This window comes from Humulus lupulus, chromosome 7 (assembly GCF_963169125.1).
Source record: "Humulus lupulus chromosome 7, drHumLupu1.1, whole genome shotgun sequence".
In the NCBI taxonomy this organism is placed as follows: domain Eukaryota; kingdom Viridiplantae; phylum Streptophyta; class Magnoliopsida; order Rosales; family Cannabaceae; genus Humulus; species Humulus lupulus.
Window position 1 is genome coordinate 98,954,540 of NC_084799.1, and position 23,839 is coordinate 98,978,378.

Consider the following 23,839-nt stretch of genomic DNA (forward strand, 5'->3'; position numbering starts at 1 on the left):
GACCCCAAATGCCCAAACCGTACCCCCTATATCTCAGCTGAAAGTTTCATAATCCCCTTGCCAAAAGACCAAAATACCCCTTCCTAATAATCCTCCCTAACTAAACCTTCAAGGGCACTTAAGTCTTTACACTTCTATTTCAATTCTATCACTTTCTCTCTTAAAACTTGTTACCCACAGCAGTTACAAACGGTTACCTAGGTTACCCAATTACCAATAACTAACCACTCATTCTCAACTCAACTTATAAGATTCCCGAAGTACCCCTAGGCTCCTCCCGAGCCGGGTACAACATCCCGTTGTGACTTTTAGACAAATTGGCTCACTAGGACCATCTCGATGCGTGCATCCTGATAATAACACCACACTCACATGGCACAATTCACATAGTACAATTATCACAGTTATGCCCTAACATGGCCAGATTACAATCATGCTCATTCTAAGACAATCAGGTCTACATGCATACTAATTCACATAGTCATGCATCTCAAATAATCAAATAGTCATATAACGTGCAATAAATCGTAATCATGCATTAAATTCATAAAAGTCACACACAGAATTCCATTATGCCCTCCAGGCACACTACTCCAGGCCCTTAAGCCTTAATAGCGAATTTGGGGTCGTTACACTTTACCAACTCCAGCCACTGTCTCTGACGTATATTTAGATCCTTCTGAGTAAAAAAGTACTTCAAACTCTTATGGTCGGTGTATATCTCGCACTTATCTCCATACAGGTAGTGCCTCCAAACCTTAAGTGCAAATACCATCGCTGCCAACTCCAGATCATGCGTGGGATATCTCTGCTCGTATTCCTTTAACTATCTCGATGCATAGGCTATCACCTTTCCAGCTTGCATCAGCACACACCCTAAACCCTGTCTGGAAGCATCACAATAAACTACAAACTTCTCATTATTTGTCAGCAGACTCAACACTGGCGCGGTGATCAGACGCAGTTTCAGTTCCTTGAAACTGTTCTCACACTTGTCTGTCCAAACATACTTAGTCTTCTTCCTTGTCAATTTTGTCAACGACGTAGCAATCCTGAAGAACCCCTAAACATATCGTCGATAATATCCTGCCAATCCTAGAAAACTCCTAACTTCAGGAACACTACTCGATCTAGGTCAATCTCTCACTGCCTCAATCTTACTTGGATTAACCAGAATCCCCTCCTTACTAATGATATGGCCCAAAAATGTGACTTGCGGTAGCCAAAACTCACACTTGTTGAACTTAGCATATAACCTATGCTCCCTCATCCGCTGCAATACCAAACGTAGATGCTTCTCATGCTCTGTCTCTGACTGAGAGTACACCAGAATGTCGTCGATAAACACAATCACAAACTTGTCCAAGTAGTCCTTGAAAACCCTATTGATCATACCCATAAAAGATGTTGGGGCATTAATTAATCCAAACGACATAACAAGGAATTCATGGTGTCCATATCTCGTGCGGAAAGCGGTCTTTGGTATGTCCTCCTCTTTGATCCTTAACTGATGGTAGCCTGACCGGAGATCAATCTTGGAAAACACTGTCTTTCACTGTGGCTGGTAAAATAAATCATCGATCCTAGGCAGTGGGTATTTATTCTTAATGGTCAACTTGTTCAACTCCCTGTAGTCAATACACATCCTAAGAGATCCATCCTTCTTCTTGACGAACAACACTGGAGCACCCCATGGCGAGAAACTCGATCTGATGAACCCTAAATCCAATAACTCCTGCAACTGAATCTTCAACTCCTTCAACTCTGCCGGAGCCATTCTATAAGGTGTCCTAGATACTGGCTCCACCCCTGGTGCCAACTCTATAACAAACTCAATCTCCCACTGTGGCGGCAACCCTAGCAGGTCTGCTAGAAATAAATCTAGAAACTCACATACTAATCTGGTCTCACCCGGTCCAACCGACACAACCCCAGAGGTATCCACAATGTTCGCTAGGAATCCTATGCAACCTTCCTGCATCAGGTCCCTAGCCTTTAGTGCTAAAATCATTGGTACTCTCGGTCCACTAACTGTCCCCACAAATACAAAGGGTACCTCCCCTTCTGGTTCAAAAGTCACCATCCTGCGCTTGCAGTCAATCGTCACCCCATACTTCGATAACCAATCCATCCCTAGGATCAAATCGAAGTCATCAATCACTAGCTCCATCAAATCAACAGACAACTCCCTACCATCTATCTCTACTTGCAATGCTCTAATCCATCTCCTAGAGACTACCAGTTCCCCAGTCGCCAACAAAGTCTGAAAACCTCTAGCATAAAAAACACTAGGTCTACACAGCTAATCCATCATTCTAGCAGACACAAATGAATGAGTAGCTCCCGAATCAATCAATGCAGTATAAGCGAACCCAGAACTACATATCTGACCTGTCACAACCGAGGGGCTAGCCTCCACCTCAGTCTGAGTCAAGGTGAACAATCTGGCAGGAGCGAGACGTTCGCCCTACTTCAGATCCTCTTTCCTGGCTTGTGGGCAGTCCTTCTTCAGATGATTGTCACTCCCACAGATAAAGCAGGGCCTGGTCTTGCACTCCCCCTGATGTCATCGTCTGCACTGAGGACACACTAGAAAACTCCTCCAGTTGTCACCTTCGCCCTGGCAGCCACTAAAAGCACCCCGTGCCCTCTTATCCGAGCTAGGAGGAACAAAAGAATCTGGGGCCTTTCTCTTCTGCTCACTGGATCCATTTTCCCAGTTGGATCCAATAAAACGAGGCACCGTCCTCCTAGCATCACACCTAATTGCGCTATCTCTCCATATCTAATCATCAGCCCCCTCAACTGTAAGGGCCTTGTCCACGACCTGGGCATAAGTAGTAGTCTCTGGATCCAAGGTAATCTACACATCACGGGCGATCATAACATTTAACCCCCATACAAATCTATCCCTTCTTGCCACATTAGTTGGCACCAAATCCGGCACAAACTTCTCCAACCGATCGAATCTCAGAGCATACTCAGTAACTATCAACCGGTTCTGAGTTAGGTTGATGAACTCGTCAACCTTAGTAGCTCGGACTACAACACTGTAGTATTTCTCATTGAAGATGTTTCTGAACTCTTCCCAAGTCATAACTGCCACATTCCTCCTCTGAGTCACTACATCCCACCAGATGCGGGCATCTTCTCTGAACATGTAGCTAGCACAAGCTACCCTCTCGTTCTCTTCCGCCCTCATAAAATTCAGGATGGAGGAAACCATATTCATCCACTGCTCTGCCCGTAGTGGGTCTGGTCCACCCTCGAAGGTGGGAGGATGCTGCTTCCCAAACCTCTCATATAAAGGTTCCCACCTGTTCTCCATAACAGGCTGAACCAGCAATGGCGCCACAGCCTGCTGAACTGATAACCCCGTGGCCTGAGGTGGGGCCTACTCTCTCAATTTTCGAAGTTCTTCCTCTGTTAGTTTCAGTCCCGCTTCCATTTCGGCAAACATTTGGTGCCAATTCTGTGGGGCGGGTGGAGGGTCCTGACCATGGTTGTCATCCTCGGCCCTACTGTTGCGGAGTCTCGATGATTGTCGAGGCATCTCAATAATATGCCTACAATCAATGATACCGCTCATCAGGCATGATAACAACATCCAAAACCACCTCACATTCACATCAGCCAACCATAACAACAGTCCGTTTCACATACAAATAGCGTATAACACTCAACGGGCCATGCCCTGGCATCATGCATATATTAACTCATTCATCATGCTCTATATAAACAAATCACAGAAAAAGGGCAGCTAAGCACATATTCAAGCATATAAGTCAATTATTACCAACCAACCCTAAGTCAAGCTTGTCACGGACAGCGAGACTACATGTTCGATCAATCTCTAGGAACCATAAACCGTGGCTAGCTCTGATGCCAAGTTGTAACGCCCTACCTCCTTAGAGTCATTACTAAGTGATTTTAAAACGTGCAATTAACTCGCTAATCGAGGTTTTAAGACAAAAGTGTAGCTAAACCATAAACAAAGTCACATAATTTGAAAAAAAATATATATTCAATCATTGAAAATTATGAAGCGTTTAACATTTGGGATCCCAAAGTACTGTTTAGAAATATTTACAATTCAAAAATATAATTAAGGTAAACTAATAGACAAAATTAGGTTTAATACAAGCGTCTCCCAAAAATACCCCTGGCTGTGGCAGCCAGGCAGGCCAAACATGTATGCATCGCCTCACATTCTCCGTACTCATGGCTGGTCGACTTTCCCCTTGCCCTTACTTGCACCATAGAGCACCAAGGAGCCGAAGCCCAGCAAGAAAACTCACACCAGCAAATAACATAAGCATAATTTTCATTCAACACATAATCAAACTGCCAACAAGCTAAACACATATGGCCATGCCGTCCCAGGAGCTTTACCAAGCCCTGGGTTCGCGGTCTACACCGCGAGGATATCCTAGGTATACTATAGGGTCTCGCCCTGGCAACTCACACTCCCCGTGCTAAACGCTGCTCCCGGCCCCTCACCATACTCGGCCTTACTGTTCTCGGCCTTCACCGTTCCCGGCCCTCGCCGTTCTCGGCCTTCGCCGTTCCCGACTCTTGCCGTTCATTCACATATATGCACACGTAGCATAACTAAAAAATATACTTAAACACGTATAAACATAATCATATAGGGTCGTGCCCTGCAACACAAACTATAGGGCCTCACCTTGCTCTACAAGTACAACCGTTTTCTTACCTGTGTCTCGAGCTTTCCAAGCAGCAATGTCCCGAGCACAGCCCCCTACTCCGAGACTCGCTGAAAACCTAGTCACAACATATCAACAACATCCATCCATCAAGTTCTAATCCATTAAATAACTTTGGGTCATAATTGTAGTCTCCGAGACCTTGAATTCTATCCATTAGGGTGATAATATCCATCCAGAGCCTTAACTTTTGGATTCCCAAGCCTAAAACTTCCTTGAAGCCCAAAAACACACTAAGTGTCGCGGCGCCAAGAACCCATGCCACGGCCCGCCTCAATCATAAACCCCCAATACCAAGACAGGGTAGGCACGTTGCGGCCTAATCCAAGATGTGTCGCAGCTTGCCCTTCATCCTGGCAACCAAATATTTTAGAGGGTCGCGGCTCAGCAAGAACAATGTCCCGGCCCAACCCTTCGAACCCAGAAAAATCCTCCATTTTCTCAAACAAATCAAAGCCAATTTACTGCAGGATCAACCCAACATTTCAAGTCAATTATCACAAAAGCTCTACTACAATCTCAGCAACAAAACCTAACAAGAACTAACCTCAAACCTCATCTAAAACTCAAGAATGATTCTTCACCTAGCTCACATGCATAACTCTGAAACACCAGCAGAAATTCAACATAATTCATCAAGTTAAAATCTTACCTTTGCTTAATTAAATCTCTGAGTTAATTTCCTAAGCTCCAAGCTTCAATCCCCCCAAGCTCCAGCCTTGAGTTATGAATTTCCTTGCATAATCTCCTCAAAGTTCACCTTGGTAAGGTTGTGAGAAAACAAGAGAGAGAGAAGAGAGTTTTGGGTCGGTTCACTAATTTCTGATTGCTTCCAAGTTTTATCGTACTTGACTTAAGTCTCTAAGGTTATCTCAAAGGCTCGGGGCACCAAATTCCCTCCTAAACGTTCTAACTTCAAATATATCTCCAAATATTTATTTTCATAACCCGATAACCTAATAAAACGTCTAATGGCCAAAATACCGCTCGACTCACCCCGAGTCGGGTATTCGACCCCGTTGTGACTTTCTAGCTAAATCACTCCCTAGGACAGTCTTGGATCGTGCAACACAGATATATCACAAACATATATTACAATTATTACATTTATGCCCTTAATGGGCTAAAATTGCAAACATGCCCCTGAAAACCAAATGGGGCCCACATGCATATTTAATTCACCTAAACATGCATCTCTAATCACATACTCATCAAAATTCACATATAATAATAAATCACTTATTGCCCTTCAGGCACGCTAATCAAGGCCTAAGCCTTATTAGCAAATTTTGGTCACTACACAAATGGTTGATTTGTCTAGCACTTGGTTGAGATTCTTAGTAATAAACACCGGAAGTGTTTCATTCTCTCCCAAGTACATGTATTTAAGATGCTCTGAAAGTGGCTTTAACTCAAGCCTTGGTGGTTTTATAATAGAATGTTGAATTTTGTCATGAGAAATCGGTAAATCAAAATATTGCACCTCTTGAAAAGTCTCATCAAATCTGCTATTAAGAGCAGCAATGATTTCTTCCAATTCCCCTTTAGGGTCCATTATCCCCAAATTTGGATGTTCTCTCAAAACAATGTCCAAATAATCGTTTCCATGCAAATCAAAGACCCTTTGTGACAAGGTATCTAAAACATCAATTGAATAAATAGCATGGACATCACCAGGGTACCTCATAGCCTCAAAAATATTGAATCAAATCATTTCTCCATCGAACTCCATAGTCAATGTACCCTCATGCACATCAATCTTAGTTATGGAAGTTTTCATGAATGGTCTTCCCAACAAAACGGGTGTTGTACATGGAATTGATTCGTTTTCCATATTTAGAATGTTGAAATCTGCATGAAATACCAACTCATTAACTTCATCCAATACATCTTCCACAAATCCTCTAGGGTAAGCATTAGAACGATCGGCTAATTGAATAATTACCCTGTCTCCTCTAATGGTCCAAGATTCAAAGAAGCATAAATTGAGAATGGCATAACTTTGATTGAAACACCCAAATCCAACACATACATCGTTCAATTCTTCTATTTCCAATAGTGCAAAGTACAATAAAAGTTACAGGATCCTTACACTTTGGAGAAAGATTCTTTTGAATAACTGCGGATACATTCTCCCCCACACTAACCTTTTCATCACCTTTTAGTTTCCTCTTATTAGTACATAACTCGTTTAAAAACTTTGCCTACCGAGGTACTTGTTTAATGGCTTCATGTAATGGGATATATACCTCAACCTTGCAAAATGTTTCTAAAATTTCCTTTTCAGCATCATCTTTCTGTGTCTTCCTCAATCGACTTGGAAAAGGTGGTGGAGTGACATACGTGGGCACATCTGGTCTAGGTTTAGGCTTATCAATCTTAGGCATAACTTTTTCTTGAACAATACTTTCAACAGGTTGTTTTGGTGCCAAGTTTTGATTGGATGGAGATGGTGGATCATATTGCATGTCGCTTCTCAAAGTTGCAACACTAGCATTTCTCTCAGTTTGCGAAGGAAACTTCCCATAATTTTTTAGCTCACCCCTGCTCAAAGATGTAGCAATTTGACTCATAGTATTCTCTAGGTTTCTTAGAGAAGATTGAGTGATTTGTATAGCAGTCTGAGTTTGTATACTCGTGGAAACCAACGTTTTAAGCATATCATCAAGAGATGGTTCTTGCTCTTTGTGGAGCTGCAAGTGGGGGTTGTTGAGGGCGAGGCACGTAAGTCTGCTGAGATCTTTGTTGATAATTAATCAACGGTGGTCTAGTAGGTGCAACTTTTTGGAGATTAGGGTGATCACTCCATCCCTCATTATAAGTATAGGATTAAGGGTTATATTTCTACCCTGGCTGCCCAGGAAATCCGCCAATAGCATTGGCTTGTCCTAAACTCCTTGTAGTGCACAACATGCACTAGTAGGATGCCCCACCAGTTGGCATATCCCACAAGGTCTCACATGTTAACCCATTTCCATTTGTTGCATCATAGCTATTAACTGAGCCAACTGTTGCTCTACCTTCAAACTCGCTTCATCGACACTCTTTACTGGCGCTTCTTGTCGAATACCAAATTGCTGAGAATTGGCAACCATTTTAGAAATCAAGCTTCTTGTTGTAGAAGGAGTCTTGTCCATCAAAGCTCCCCCACTTGCTGCGTCATTCACACTCCTATCCAATGGTAAAAGTCCTTCATATAAGTATTGGATTAGGAGTTGGTAAAAGTCCTTCATATAAGTATTGGATTAGGAGTTGCTCAATTATTTGATGATGGGGACACCTAGCACTTAAACGCTTGAATCTTTTCCAGTACTCATACAAAGACTCCCTAGTTTGTTGGTGAATGTCACAGATTTCATTCCTGATGCTTCCAACCATACATGTAGGAAAATAACCTTCCGAAAAAAAAGCTTTCATTTCATTCGAAAAATCAACAGTTCTAGGTGGAAGATAATAGAGTCATTCCTTAGCAGCATCCTTCGGAGAGAATGGAAAGGCTCTTAACTTAATCTGCTCTTCAGTCACTATAACTGGTTTCATACTATAACACACAATATGAAACTCTGTCAGATTCTTATCCGGGTTCTCTCTTGGAAGCCCATGGAAAGATGGTAATAAATGAATAAGACCGGACTTTAGTTCAAAGTTGACATCTAGAATCAGATACTGTATACATAACGGTTGATGGTCTAGATCTGGTGCCACCAACTCTTTCAACGTCATATCATGAGCCATCTGAGACTTAATTGATGAATATGTGTCAGAATCATCGTCAGATGGTAATGTCACTAGTATAGGATTTACTCTCCTTGATAAGTTTTCAAAGAGTGGATTATCTGTAACAATACGAGAAGAGCGAGACGATGATGTCTTAAGATAGTTCTTTATTGCTTTTAGTCTGTTGACCCTTGATTTGGCCAACAACATGGAGTCAGATAAACGACAAAGAACAAAAGAAATCAAGAAGAGAATCAAACGGAAAGAAAATGACACAAGTGATTTATAGTGGTTCGGCCCAAATTAGATGGTAATGACCTACGTCCACTTAGTGTTCTTATTGGTATTGAATCCCAAAATTGTGATCAAAGAACTAGAGTTCTTGAGTTTCACAAACCTTGGGAGTATTACAATTTTTCGGTGGATAATCACACTATGCTTTTCTCTCTGAATACAAAGATCAAAGGTTCAAAAGTCCCTTCCTTGAACCCTCCTCTTCTTATTTATAGGCTCAAGGGGGTTACATGGGCCGATCGGCCATAATCACAATCAAAATTAGCGTATCAACGTAATAAAAGATAACATTATAAATGTAATTATTACGAGATTGCGTATTCCAAAGGGAGTAAATGAAAGTATGTGACCAAACTGGTCGCACCTAAATGCGAGACTTGATGAAGCAATAATTATTTGGTCGATAGTCGAATAGAATCCCTTCACTCAGAACTGCCATGTGCCAGCCACGTGGAAGAGAATCTTGCCATGTCATCAGGAGCCATTTTTGGATAAACATTTGCCCCCCAAGTTTACTTTACTGTGAAGAGGATAAAGTAAACTTAGGAGACCTACCCTTCGCATGCCCCATCAAATATGTCAGAGCCGTCCATGCCTTCTCGAAAAGGGCAACTAATCATGTCTTTTCGGATTCCCAAAAGTTGTTTGGCGGCTATTGCACTTACCTATGCCTTGGAAAGTTACCCCTCATGATAACCTCGGTAACTTCTCCTTGACTAATATAAATAATCCCTCAAAGTCATTTTTCACTTTTTACATTACATCTTTATCCTTAAGAACACCGAAGAACAAGGCGCGACAGTTCAGAAATTCAGACAATCCTTCACGATCTGCGGAGCTTTTAGCTGGAGACTTGCCTTAACGTTTTCAGACATTCACTTCTACATTCATCCAAGTAAGTTCCCGAAACCTTTCATTCATGGAGTTTCCATGCAATATCTATATTCCCTTCATTTTAGATTTTGATTTCTTGAAAAAATTGCTTCAAGGTAAATGGGTATGCTGATCTGCGTTTAATACGATAGGAAAATAACACTTTGCTAGGGTTAGGAATTAGTGTGGTAGTCAAGATAATTAATTTAGGGCATAAAATTGAAGTAAAAATTCAATTTTTAAGCCTGTAGAAAAACTGGGTTTTTTCCCGCCCTTTCATAGTTGAAAAAGTTTCTCCTGAAAAAACTTTTTACTTCTACTTTTTGATCCGTTTTCCAAACTGTTCGCATAGGATTTAGTGTTTTTGTCAGAATGTTGCTGATCATATAAAAGCTTAACTTTTATACACGAGCAAAGTTATTCGAACTCTTTACACCTCTTGGTCTTTTGGTCTGTAGATTCTCATCTCCCCTTCTCTGTTTGCAGATTTTCATGCAAGATCCATGGGGAGGTGAGAGGCCAATCGACGAAGACCTGCTGGCACAACTGCTTGAAGACAAAGAACAACCGTTGTTGCTAATCTGAGAAATTCCTTTCTCTCACAACCATTGAGATAATCAACCAACCCTTCAAAAACTCAGCCTTCTCCTCGGGCTGAAATTCCTTCGACAAGCGGTCAAGTCGAAAACACTGATCCCGAAATCCAAACACAGGCCCAACCCTAGGACATCCTTGGACCAGACGTCGAATGGTACGTTGCTCCTCCTAGAAAAATCACTTCAAGGATGCTAACCAATTACCTCAGGAAGTATGGACTTCCTGGGGTAACTTTATTCAAACCCACCAACGACCAGTGGGCAAACCTGCCTGGCAGCGCCTTCAATGCCTGGTCGAGATACCATATTGAGGCAGGAGCAATCTTGCCTCTTCATCCTTTTTTTCAGGAAGTGGCCAATTATTTCGGGGTCGCTCCTTTCCAAATAACTCCAAACGGGTATAGAATGCTTTCCGCTCTCTATATCCTATATAGCCATAAAAAGTGGCATGTCCCTACACCACATGAGATCAACTACCTGTTCGATCTTAAATCCAACCCCAACCAAGAAAACACGGGGTTTTTTCATTTCTGTCACCAAGAATTGACTCGCATCTTCCTGAGTAAGACTACCTACAAGTCCAATGTAAGAAAGTACTTCCAGGAGTACTTTTTAACTACTGATCATGTTGCCAACAACCTAGCCTTCACCCAAGGAGGTAAATTCTTTATTCTCTGGTCATTTATTTCTTTTTATTTTATCTGCATCCTCCTCAGAAAATTAGCACTCTTCATCTCCATGGCAACGACCAGATCCTACTCCAGAAATGGAGATTCGAGAAACATCTCTAGCCAGCATGACAGACATAGAGAAAAGCGTCAAAGAGCTGTTCATTGAAGCCAACCTAAGGCTGGTCGGTCTTCTGGCACAACATCAGGATGTGAGGGAATCAACGGCGGGGAGTGCCACTGGTGGAGAAGTTCCCGAGCAGCACCAAGACGTGTCACAACCTCCAACGAGGAGGACAACTGGGGTGACAATCAAGGAACCCTCCAGTACCCGGCGAGCAGACGCTCCCCCTGCCCTTTTGGGAAAGGGAAAAAAGAAAGTTTCCGAACACCTTGCACCCATCAAAGAGTTTTCAGATGAGAACGGTACTGTCTTCTCACTTTTAGACAATTTGCCCATTCGCTGACATTTATTTGACGGGGATGGCAACTTTAAGTACACACCAAATTTAAATTCAGATTTCTTCCAGGCAGTGAGTAAGTGTAGTGGTAGTTCAGTAAGTAATGTAGCGACCAATAGTTATAGCTCGGGTACTTTACTTATAATTTCATTGTTCTCATTTTAAAATCCATCTATACATATCATCTAACTGCTTGCAATGTTTCTTTACTTGTAGATATGTCATCTGGAGATATGTTTGACTACTACAGCGCACCTACTGCCCCTTCGAGCAAGAAGGAGAGCAAGCAACACTGTGGAGAGAGCAGCAAGGCTCCTTCAACCAAAAAGGACCAGACTGGGGATCCGCCAGCAGCCGCTCCCTCAAGAGAAACAATGCCCCTTCCGTCTCCACTCGACCAGCCGTCTCCCCCTGCACCATCCGACAAGAATCCTACCCCTTTAGTGTCTGCTGACCAGACACCTCACGGTCAACCTGGAGATGTCCTGACAAGCACCGTAGTCAGCTCGGCCAAAGGGAGAATATACAAACTCTCAAAGCAAAAACGCAGTCGAGAGGCCATCATCGGCACAGACTCCATGGAGGCTGGTTAGATAATAATCCGAGCACTGAACGAGATAGCGAGTGTAAGTTGCTTTCTATTGCTGAGTTTTATTTATTTTACTTTGTCATTTTCTGCCATCATCTTATCTCTTTATCTGATCGTAGGGAATGCCGACTATGACTGCCAGCTGGTGCCGCATGGGGGCTTTGATCACCCAGACCAAAGAATTCGACTCCAAGCATACTGAGGAGGTCATGGTGCTTGAGGGGAAAAACACCGAACTACTCGGGAAAAACACTGAATTGCTCGAGCAAAACTCCAAGCTGGCCGCAGAGCTTCAACAGTTTCAGACTGCCCTGAGCAAAGCCAATGAAGACAAAGAGAACTTTAGGGAGAGTGCTAAACTTAACTTTGAAGAGGCCAAACAGTTGGAGGTCAAATTGATCGCAAGCAGAAATGAGACTGAGGAGCTGGAGAGGCGTGTCAAGGAGCTCGAGGAGACTAATGCCTGCAACTTGGAGAGGTATAGGGGAGCCACCTTCCATTGCTTTTATGAGTTCAAGAAGCACAATCGTGGGGCCAACTTCAATTATCTTTCTAAGCGCCTGAGGCGAACTGAAATAGCCTAGTGCACTGCTCGCCTGGAGGAAGAAGAGAGAGCCAACAATCCTGCCTCCCCAGAAATCTCCCTAGCCACAGGAATTGAAGGCCCAGAAAATTAAGTTGGAACCACTATCGACCAGGGAAATCCTCAAGACCCTCCTTCCTCATAGTATTTTTGTTTTTCTTTAATTTTATCCTATAGTCAAGACAATTTATAATTTTATTGCTGCAGGGGCAGCTTTCCTTTTAATAGACAATTACATCCGAGCAGTAATTGCTCGCGGTGTAAAGGGATTCATTTTTATATTATAATACTTGCATTTTATTATAACATCTGTTCGCATGACCGAACTTAGCATAGTACTTGTACTTTGGTTTGATTTAACAAAATAACAAAATTTTGAAAAATACTCTAAGTTCCCTAGCATTCTTTCACTTATTTTCTCGTGTGTTTAAATACCTTTTGATATGCTTTTCTTACTAGATACCTTATATGCCCCCCAAGTGATTGAGGAGCTTTAGGTCCTCGGTTACTTGCCTTGACTAGGACCTGTTCGAACATTCTTGCTCGGAATAAATACTTGTAAAAATGAAAATATAGCAAAACAACACACATAATGAGAAAATACTTGTAATAAATACAATAGTTTGGCAAGATTGACTAGCTGCGCACAGTCCCTTTTATTTCTCGTAATACATGGACAAATCGTGTCTATACAAGTGATCACTAAATTGATCTTACACTTATAAGTGATTATTCACAAAAATGACTAACCCTTGTTCATAAACTTGTAAGAAGTAAAATTAATACAAGCCAATTCATTAAGAATAATTGTTTATTGATAGTACTTGCGTAGGTGTTCTCCATTCCAATAGCGATGATTGAGATCTCCATTTAAGTGAGCAAGTTTGTAAGTGCCTGGATGGAGGACTTCTTCAATTTAGTATGGTCCTTCCAGTTAGGTCCGAGCACTCCAGCGGCCGGATCACAGGTGTTGAGGAAAACTCTTATTAGTACAATATCTCCCACATTAAATTTCCTTTCACGTACTCTAGAATTGAAATACCGAGCAACCTTTTGCTGGTAAGCTGCTACTCAAAGTTGGGCTTGCTTGCGCCGTTCATCGACCAAATCAAAATATTCCATTAATAACTGGCTATTAGAGCCTTGGTCGTATGCCATCCTCCGATGTGATGGCGGATCTAACTCAACAGGCAACATAGCTTCATATCCATAAGCCAATGAGAATGGAGAATGGCATGTTGCTGTTCGATGGGATGTTCTATATGACCAGAGGACTTCAGGAAATTGCTCCGGCCATGCTCTCTTTGCTTCTTCAAGCCTTTTCTTCAGAGTATTCTTTAGCGTTTTATTGACTGCCTAGACTTGTCCGTTTGCTTGAGGGTGAGCAACTGAAGAAAAGCTCTTGATAATTGCATGCCGCTCGCAAATATCTGTGAACAGATCAGTATCAAACTACGTGTCGTTGTCTGAGACAATTTTTCTTGGCAATCCATAGGGACACACAATGTTCTTGACCACAAAATCCAACACTTTCTTGGTCATTATGGTTAGAAGTGGCTTAGCTTCGGCCCACTTCATGAAGTAATCAACAGCCACCACGGCGTATTTGACGCCGCCTTTCCCTGTGGGCAAAGATCCAATTATGTCTATACCCCATACTGCGAATGGCCATAAACTTTGCATCTGCTTTAGCTCATTAGGGGCTGCTCACGGAATCTTGGAGAATCTCTGGTAATTGTCGCATTTTTGAACAAATTACATCGAGTATTCGTTCATTGTTGGCCAGAAGTATCCTTGTCTTAAGATCTTTTTCGATAAACTCTGCCCGCTAGCGTGGTCCCCACAAAAGCCTTTGTGGACCTCTCTCATCAATTCTTTGGCCTTTTCTTTTGAAATGCACCTGAGAAGTGGCATAGAGTATCCTCTTTGGTACAGAATTCTGTTGACCAGGATGAACCTAGTAGCCTACCGCTGAAGAGTCCTAGCTTTGTTTCTGTCCGTAGGCAACACACCATACGTTAAGTACTCAATGAAAGGTGCCATCCATGTTTCTACCGCCTGAATCACCAGAGAGGTTTCTTCTACTTGGATGCTTGGTGTGGACAGCCATTCAACAGGAACTATATTCAGTGTGTCAGCATCCTTGGCACTTGCTAACTTGGCCAAAGCATTAGCGTTCGAGTTTTGATCGCGAGGTACTTGTTGTGGAGTATACTTTTTATATTTTTCCAACAAATCTTTTGCTTTATTCAAGTAGGCAACAATCTTTAGACCTCGAGCCTGATATTCTCCAATGATCTGATTAACCACCAACTGAGAGTCACTGTAGATTTCAAGTGACTTTATGTTCATGTCTTTGGATAATCGTTACCCTACGAGCAGTGCTTCATACTCTGCTTCGTTGTTGGACGACGTGAAGTCGAATATGATTTCACAATGGAATCAATGCCCTTCAGGCGTTATCAAAATCGCTCCGGCTCCAGCGTGGTGGTCATTAGAAGAACCATCTGTAAACAACTTCCAAGAGGGAGTTTGGCTTTGAGGTTCAGGCTCTTCTGTCTGCTCACTGTCTGGAAGCCCAGTGAGCTCTGCGACGAAGTCGGCTAAAGCTTGTCATTTTACTGCTATTCGTGGTAAGTAAGAGATTTCAAACTGCCCCAGTTCTACCACCCGTTTCAATAATCGTCATGCGGCTTCTGTAGAACTTTTCGTAGAGGCTGGTCGGTCAAAACTGTGATGGGGTGAGCTTGGAAGTATGGCCGCAGTTTTCTGAAGGCTAAAATCAAGCAGTAGGCTAATTTTTCAATAGGAAGATACAACAACTTTGTTCCTATTAGCCTTTTGCTTACATAATATACAACTTTTTGCATATTTTACTCTTCTCTTACCAAAACAGCACTAGCAGCATATTCGGTGACCGCCAAGTATATGAACAAAGTTTCCTTTTCGATCGGCTTAGATAGGATCAACGGCTACGACATATGCATCTTTAAAGCTTGAAAAGCCTTTTCGCACTCCTCCATCCATTCGAATTTCTTGTTGCCTCTAAGTAGATTGAAAAATGTGACGTACTTGTCCGTTGATTTGGAGATAAATCTACTTAGAGCAGCGATCCTTCCGGTTAAACTTTGAACATCTTTGATTCTCGTTGGCGATTTCATATCGACCAGGGCCTTGATCTTCTCGGGATTAGCTTCAATTCCTCGTGAGTTTACTATAAATCCCAAAAATTTCCCTGATCCAACTCCGAAGGAACATTTGAGGGGATTCGGCTTCATCTGATATTTATTTAAGATGTTGAAGCATTCTTGCAAGTCTCTTATGTGTCCTTTTTCTTTTTTTTTACTTAACCAGCATGTCATCAACATATACTTCCATGTTTGTACCGATCAGCTCCTTGAACATGTGATTGACTAGTTGCTGGTAAGTCGCACCAGCATTTTTCAAATCGAAGGGCATTACCTTGTAACAGTAAAGTCATGTATTTGTCCGAAAGCTAGTGTGATCCTCATCAGGTGGATGCATACTGATCTGATTTTACCCGGAGTATGCATCCATGAATGACAGGATCTCGTGTCCTGCAGTGGCATCGACCAGCTGGTCGATTCTAGGGAGTGGGAAACAATCCTTAGGGCAGGCTTTATTAAGGTCTATGAAATCCACACATGTTCTCCACTTGCCATTTGGCTTGGGAACTAGTACGGGATTAGAGACCCACGATGGATAAAATGTTACCCTGATGAATCTATTCTCCTTTAGCTTCTCGACTTCTTCCTTCAGAGCTTTTGATCTGTCTTTGTCGATCAACCTCCTTTTTTGTTGCATTGGTGGAAAGCTTTTATCAATATTTAGGACATGGCTAATAACTGTCGGGTCTATTTCAACCATGTCTTTATGCAACCAGACAAAGACTTCCTCGTTCTTCTTCAAAAATTCCACCAGTTTTTGTTTTGTTGTTGTCTATAAGTTTTTACCGATTTTCCCAACCCTGTTCGGATCTGCTTCATTGAGTTGGACCTCTTCAAGCTCCTCGATTGGTCCTACTTCTTCATCGAAATCCCCAAAACGAGGATCGAAGTCCCTATCCTCCTTTGGGCAACACCTTATTTGGTGACACAATCACTTGATTGGGCTTGTACTTCATTGGCCATCTGCAACTCTTTTCTGGCGATTTCCCTCAATCCACCTTTCTTCGCCTTAGATATCAAGGAGTTGTAGTAGTCCCTCACTTCTCACTGATTTCCCAATACGCATCCTACCCCTGCGTCAGTTGGGAATTTTATGGAAAGGTGCCAAACCGAGGTTGCAGCTTGCAGGTCGACCAGAATAGGCCTCCCAATTACCGCATTGTACGCGAAAGGACAATATACCACTATGAAAGTAGTGAGTAATGTCATGTTCGCAGACGCAGTTCCTGCTGTAACTGGGAGCCTAATCGACCCTGTCGGCGTGAGCCCTTCACTAGAAAACCATATATGGTTTGGTTGCACGGCTCTAGGTCCTTGACGAACAACTTCATCCTCTCCAGTGAAGACTTATACAACAAGTTGACTAAGTTCCTTGTGTCAACCAACACCCTCTTAACCATCATGTTGGCAATCTAGACATCAACGACCAGCAGATCCGAGTGTGGGAATCGTACATGCTGAGCATCGACTTCAGAGAAGGTTATCAACTCCTGCTCAGTTCGAACTTTTTTAGGTGCTCGATCCTCCACGCTCATCATCTCGATGTCCTGGTCGTGGTGTAAGGTTCAAGCGTACCTCTCCCTTGCCTTCCCACTATCTCCTGCAATGCATGGGCGGCCACAGATGGTGAGTAACGTACCTACCACATGAGCTGGCTGTAAAGGTGGCGAGCATTGGTGCGCAGGCGCCTGCTCGTTGCCTCCTTAAGCCTCTCGCTGAGATCCTTCTGAGGCTCGTACGTACCTCATTAGGTGTCTCTGTCTGATAAGTAACTCAATCTCGTCCTTAAACTAGTTACACTCGTTGGTGTAATGACCATAGTCGTTGTGAAAATTATAGAATTTTGTTGTATCTCTCTTGAAGATATCCTTCCTTATAGGTGTTGGTCGTTTATAAGGGACATTGGCGTTGGTCGCTTGGTAGACCTCTACTCCACTCTTGACAAGGGTCGTATAGTTGGTGAATCTCGGCTCGTATCTATTTCCTTTGGGGCGTTTATTTTCGGACGTTGATGACTCATTGTTCGCCCTTTTCAACCATTTCTTCCATTTCCATCCCTGTTGCCTTTGCCGTTGCCATTGGGTTTATCAGACCAGTTGGCGGCCTTGGCGGGATCTTCCTTTGGTCCCTTGTTCTTCGTAGGCGATTTCCCCTCGTTGGTAATCGCGTCCTTGAGCTTGATGTATCGATCAGCTTGATCAAGAAACTCCTGGGTACTCTTTACCCCATTCTTTCTTAGACTGTTCCAGAGGGGAGAATGGCACCTTACCTCAGCAGTTAAGGCCATCATTTTTCCCTCGTCGCCCACTGTTTAAGCTCCGGCAGCCGCTCGCATAAAAATTTGGACGTATTCCTTCTATCGTATCTTGACCAGCTGGTTGGCCTCAGTGGGGTGTACGCGACCAGCGTAGAATTTTCTGTAAAATTCCTTTACGAACATTTCCCGTGATACTATACTAGCAGGAGGGAATTTAAAGAACCACTCCTACGCGGTGTCAAATAGGGTGGCGGGGAAGATTCTGCAGTGGGCATCGTCCAACACCTTATGAATATCCATTTGTATCTCAAACTTGTTTACATGAGATACTGGGTCCCCATACCCATCGAAGTTGGGTAACACTGGCATTTTGAATTTGCTAGGGGTCTTGGCCACAACTATCCTTTGTATGAATGGAGTGCCTCTTCTCTGATCATACTCAATGTGGGATGTTCGGTTTCCCACCACCTTCTAGACAGCCTGATTTAGTGCATCAATTTGAGCCTGAACAACGTCTGGGATCGCCGGGGCAACAGGTGCTGGCAGAGCGCCGGTCGTTGAGCACATCTCTACGCCTTTGCTCGCTAGCGCCCAGCCAGTCAAAGATGTTATGCTGTCTGGGCTGCCCCCCAGCATTCTGGCTCATTGGCCTATTCTCTCTTGGTGGGGGGTTCCTATCTCCATCTCTTCCTTCATGCCCCCGACCAGCATTTCACTTGCTGGAATCGGGTTCATTATAGTCATGGTCGTCCCTAAACTGTGACCGACTATAGCGCGACCGGCTGCTCACACTGTTTCCTCCTCTAGATGGCATCTTCCGAGCATCAGGGGGAGGCCTGTGTTGGTCGGTGGGTCCCCGTGCATTATTATGCCATGGGGGCACCTGACTGCAGAGCCTGACTCATTGTGCCTTCTGTTAGCAGAAGGACGTTGCCCCTTGCTTGATGGATGTGGTTCATTGGCCCCTAGGCGTCTAGGGCTTCGGGTAGGCTGCCCGACCCTATTCTGCCTCTGGCGCTGGGGATTACCTCGACCAGCTTGAGAGTTGGTTACTGCTCAGGATCCTAAATTGGGACATCCTGTTGAGCAACAGGCGGTTGCTCCGGCCTTTGAGAGCTTGCTGGCTGAATCGGAGGACTCGGATTTGGGGCCTGCTGATCCAGTTGAGAAGTCGGCGTAGCTTGTCCCCTAGCCAATTGAATGGTTGCTTCTAAAGCAGTTGTGGCATCTCTTTGCCGCGAGGTCAATATCTGCCTGTCGTTCATTCAACTCCTGATGTTGACGCTCAATCTCCCTCTATTGTTGCGCCAGGGTCTCCGCCGCATTCTCTTGATTGACCCTCAGATTGGCCAACTCGTCCTGCAACACACTTAGTGTTGTCCTCAACGTTTCCGAGTCCATTTCTTCCTCCTCAAAATCCAAGTGTGGCTCATTTTCAACCACATTTGGAGGAGGAAGCTGAGTGGATGCAGCGCCAGAAGTCTGTCCAGCTCTCTTGGATGTCTTTTCCATTTGATCTTCTTGAAGTTTTTTATTGATCTCTCAATGAAAGCACCAAAATGTTGACCCTTGATTTGGCCAACGACACGGAGTCAAATAAACGACAAAGAACAAAAGAAATCAAGAAGAGAATCAAACTAAAAGAAAATGATACAAGTGATTTATTGTGGTTTGGCCCCAATTAGATGGTAATGACCTACGTCCACTTAGTGTTCTTATTGGTATTGAATCCCAAAATTGTGATCAAAGAACTAGGGTTCTTGAGTTTCAAAAGCCTTGGGAGTATTACAATTTTCAGTGGATAATCACACTATACTTTTCTCTCTGGATACAAAGATCAAAAGTTCAAAAGTCCCTTCCTTGAGCCTTCCTCTCCTTATTTATAGGCTCAAGGGGGTTACATGGGCCGATGGGCCTTAATCACAATCAAAATCAGCGTATCAACGTAATAAAAGATAACATTATAAATGTAATTATTACAAGATTGTGTATTCCAAAGGGAGTAAATGAAAGTATGCGACTAGACTGGTCGCACCTAAACGCGAGACTTGATGAAGCAATAATTATCTGGTCAATAGTCGAACAAAATCCCTTTACTCAGAACTGCCACGAGCTAGCTACGTGGAAGAGAATCTTGCCATGTCATTAGAAGCCATTTTTGGATAAACATAGTCTTTCTTGAGTATCGTTACCAAACATAAACACCTGAAATGCCACCAACAAAGAATTAGTTAGTAATATAGAAAAATAGAATGAATAGTAAAAGAATTAGAATAATCCCCGACAACGGCACCAAAAAAATTGTGTGTCGTTAGTCGTACCAAATTTAATTAAATTCTAAATTTTCCAACTACTTCAGTATAGTGGCAAACAAAGGTCAAACCCGCGAGGACTATTATTCAAAATTAGAGAAAATAATGAAAAGTGGGGATTTTAAAGTTTAAAAAAGAAAAACAACGTAAAGCAATGAAATAATGAAATAAGTAATTGAACTGATGACAAAAATTTTAAGAAACAGTTAAGAATTATTTCTCCACGTTCAACAATCATTCAAGATTAACAACGATTACTATTATTCCCAATTCCAATTGAACTACTAACCTCGCAGATAACACAGAAGTAGGCATTACCCCTATATCTCCCTTATGTGCTTCTTAATAAATTATTTTTACTAAAATACCTAATGGAAAAGCACCTTAGATTTAATCTAGCAAAAGCATTAGTTTCTATGGAGATAAGTAATCTAAGCAACAAAGCCAACATGCGTGTAATTCATTTAACCAAGGTTATATTATTCATCACAATCAAAAGCTCCTTTTACGTTACCCTTAATTGTAAATTATCACAATGACTCAGAGTTCTAAACAATTAGGTGAATAGAAACCCTAAGATGATAGTAGAACAATGCAAAATCCTAATTAGTGGCCATCTAAGCAAAATTTCACATTAATCATAAAATTAAGCATAGAAGAATATAAACAATTCAATATCAAGGAATAAGTATAATAATAATATCATTAAAATCAAGAAATCATGTCTAGGGTTTTGAAATAACCCTAAACCTACAAAGAAACTACTTCATATCGCCAAACATAATCATAATTCAAAATAATATAGAATGTAGAGCTTACGAAGAAGAAAAGCTATAATATTGAATGTAGATGATGAACAATTCTTCTTCTCTCCATTTCTCTCTCTGAGTTTAAGTGTCTCAAAAACGCAATAAAAGTTATTTTTTATAAATTCCCTTCAAACCCCTTTTTATAGCCCCATTAATTACATTTAAAAATTAAACTTAAAGGCTGAAAAAAAAACATCCCAGGTTGCAACCTTAGATGTTCATCGTCGTTGCCATGGCTTCTGAATGTCGAGACCACGAGCTTAGATGGCGACCTACTACATTCATCACCGCGGTCGTGATGCCTGGAAACTCCCTAGGTCACGGCCATGAATATGTCTATAGCGGCCTCACTCACTTTTTCTGTTTTCTTCAATTCTTAGGTCGTTGCCTAAATTCTTTCTGCTCAAGCCTCAATTCCTTGGCTTAGAGACTTCCAAAATACTTCAAACTACTTCTAAGCTTCATTTTATTGAGTCTTCTTGTCTCTTGTCCATGTCTAGCCATAATTGCAAAAAAATTGTAAATTAACTCTCATAAAATGTATTTGTGCATAAAATTTAAAGACTCAAAAAACAAAGTTAAAAACACATAAAATAATAAGAATCAACAATATCTAAGTGAGAAAGAACCAAAAATATATAGTCCAAAATTCCCTTAACATACTCGTTAAGGTCTTTTAGAATAATGAGGCTAGTGGCTTTTATTTTGGAGATTCAATAGTATGAATAGTTGTGAACATGATCTTACAAGATTGGAATCCAAGCTTTTCTAACAGATCGAATATTGAACTTCTTAAGTGTTAATTCTAGAACTTAATCGTTATTGAGCTCATATTTATAATATGAATATAATTAATTGTGCACTAGTGAATTAATGGTACTTAATGAATAAGAAGTAATTAGAAGGGTAACACGATAATCTTGACCAACTCTAATTAACGAATCAATAATTGGAGGACAGACATACATGAAGTGATTATTATTAATGGACAACGCGAGACAATTCTGTAAATATAATTCTATAATTACTAACAGTGCAATTCCATATTTATAGGGGACTAATAATAGAATTAATAAACAGGATTTCTTAATTAATAGTCTGGTTTATTAGAGCTTAGTATTATAGGTCCATGACCCCCAAGCCACATCAATACTACATTGTCTAAGGTGTGAGAGTTATGGATGAGATTAAAGGAGAAAACGACTTAAAAGAAATGAATTAATTTTTAAGGGCTAAAATATAACTATGTGTAATTAATTAGTTTAATATATTTTATTTGAAAACTATAAATTAGTTATTGTAAATATAAATTAACTTTGGGTTAATTAATATTGTTAATATAAAGTTAATTTTGAATTAAATGATATTTATGAATTTATGAAATAATATATACTTTAATGCATAGATTTTTTATCTTATTAATTAAATAAATAAGATAAAATTGGGGAAGCACATGGTGCTACACATCCACAGTGATTGGAATGCGACACATGTCACAAGCCAATTTGTTTAGTTCAAATTTTAATTAATAAGGGTTTAAATTATCGATTTATTAAATAATTATTTAAAAGATATATTTTAATTTGATTAAAATATAAACCTAATGAGTTTGATTGAGTCTAATTTGTTATATTATTTTAGGTTTATAAAACTCTAAAAAAAATATCGTAAAAATTAAGCGATTCATTTTTTCAGTGTTAGAGAAAAGCCAAAAAAATACAATAGACTCTCATAGCCATAACTTTTCTCTAAAGCTCTTCAGATCTCATGTGTTTCTGCATCTAGAGAGATAGAAATCTAAACCTGTTGTAACGCCCTACTTCCTTAGAGTCGTTACTAAGTGAGTTTAAAACGTTCTAATCACTCGCTAATCGAGATTTTAGGTTAAAAGTGTAGCTAAACTGTATTGAAGGTCGTTTAAATGCATGATATATATAAAAATGATCATTCATGGAAAATACTAAAAGTTAACATTTGGGATCCCAAAATACTATTTAGAAAATATTTACAACTTAAAATACATTTAGGGTCGACAAGGCGACAAATTAAAGTCTATACATAACATTTTCCCTGAAATACCCCTGGCCGTGGCAGCCAGGTAGTCCGAACATGTACCCATCGCTCCACGCTCTCCATACTCATGGTTGGTTGACTTTTCCTTGCCATTACTCGCACCATAGAGCACCTGTGAGCCAAAGCCCAGCAAGAAAACTGAACACAAAACAATTAACATATGCATATCTATCAATCAGCATATAACAAAATAGCCAACAGGCTAAACACATAGCGGCCATGTCGTCCCAGGCACTTTACCAGGCCCTGGGTTTGCGGTCTTCACTGTGATGATGACTCCAGCATCCTAAGAGTGGCTCGCCCTAACGGCTCGCACTCCGCGTGCTCAATGTCGTTCCGACCCATTGCCATGCTCGACTTTGCACTCCGCATACTAGTGCCGCTCCCGGCCCTTACCGTACTCGGCTTCCTGCCGTTCTTGGCCTTCGTTGTTCATTCACAAATATGCAATACATAGCATAATACCAACAAACATTTAAACATATGCTAAACATAAACAATAGGGCTACTCCCTACAATTCAATCACATAGGGCCATGCCCTGCAATACAAACAATAGGGCGACGCCCTGCTCAATGAGTACAATAGTTTTCTTACCTGTGTCCCAAGCTTCCTGAGCACTGCAATCCCGAGCACAGTCCTCTAACCCGAGCCTCACTGAAAACCTAGTCACAACGCATTAACAATAGCCAT

General features: G+C 41.6%; 1 non-coding gene across 1 annotated transcript; it reads left to right on the top strand.

Annotated features, from left to right (window-relative positions):
- Positions 1-7,989: 7,989 nt before the first annotated feature.
- On the top strand, positions 7,990-8,096 carry LOC133792822 (small nucleolar RNA R71). Its single transcript, XR_009874294.1, has one exon. It is a non-coding gene; the product is annotated as a small nucleolar RNA R71 (small nucleolar RNA).
- Positions 8,097-23,839: the final 15,743 nt, after the last annotated feature.